This window comes from Chrysochloris asiatica, unplaced genomic scaffold, assembly GCF_000296735.1.
Source record: "Chrysochloris asiatica unplaced genomic scaffold, ChrAsi1.0 scaffold00172, whole genome shotgun sequence".
NCBI lineage: Eukaryota > Metazoa > Chordata > Mammalia > Afrosoricida > Chrysochloridae > Chrysochloris > Chrysochloris asiatica.
This window is the reverse complement of record NW_006408690.1, coordinates 738,255-739,049: the sequence shown is the minus strand read 5'-3', so window position 1 is coordinate 739,049 and position 795 is coordinate 738,255. Positions and strand designations below refer to the sequence as shown.

Here is a 795-nt window from a genome sequence, read left to right as displayed (position 1 = left end):
ATGTCCTTTTCAATGCTGTCGTTTTTGGTATAAAGGAATCCAACTGATTTTTGTATGGTGATCTTATAGCTACCACATTGCTGAATCTTCCAATGAGGTCTAGTAGCTTTTTTATTGAGTCTTTGGGGTTTTCTACATATAAGATCATATCGTCTGAATATAGAGAGACGTTTACTCCTGCTTTGCCAATTTGGATGCCTTTAATTTCCCTGTCTTGCTGTATAGCTCTTACTAAGACTTCCAGTACAATATTGAATAGGAGTGGTGACAAAGGGCATCCTTTGGTTGCTGTTCGCAGAAGAAAGGCTTTCAGTTTCTCTTCAATGTAGACTGTTGGTTTTGTATAGATGCTTTTAATTATTTTGAGGAATTTCCCTTCAATTCCTATTTTATTGAGGGTTTTTAACAGGAATGGATGTTGGATTTTGTCAAATGTCTTTTCTGTATCAGTCGATATGATCATGTGGTTCTTTTCTTTTTTCTTAATTATACGATGGAGAATGTTGATCGTTTTTCTAATGTTGAACCATCCTTGCATCCCTGATATGAATCCCACTTGATCATGATGTATTATCTTTTTAATGTGTTGCTGACTTCTGTTGACTAGGATTTTTTTTTTAATGTTTTATTGTAAATTGTATGATAGTTTACATGGGAGAACTTTGGTTTTACATTCATTCCATCGTATATCATCTCATTGCCATGGTTCCAATCCCCTCCATGCATCATCGACCATGCAAAGGGTATATCCCAGAAACCCGCCCCCTACACTTCCCCCTCCTCCCCCCAGTTTTC

At 36.9% G+C, this 795-nt stretch overlaps 1 protein-coding gene across 1 annotated transcript in view; it reads left to right on the top strand.

The window, feature by feature from the left end:
• Positions 1 to 795, top strand: part of PRTFDC1 (phosphoribosyl transferase domain containing 1) — a 175,337-nt gene that overhangs the window by 6,537 nt on the left and 168,005 nt on the right. The window lies entirely within an intron of this gene.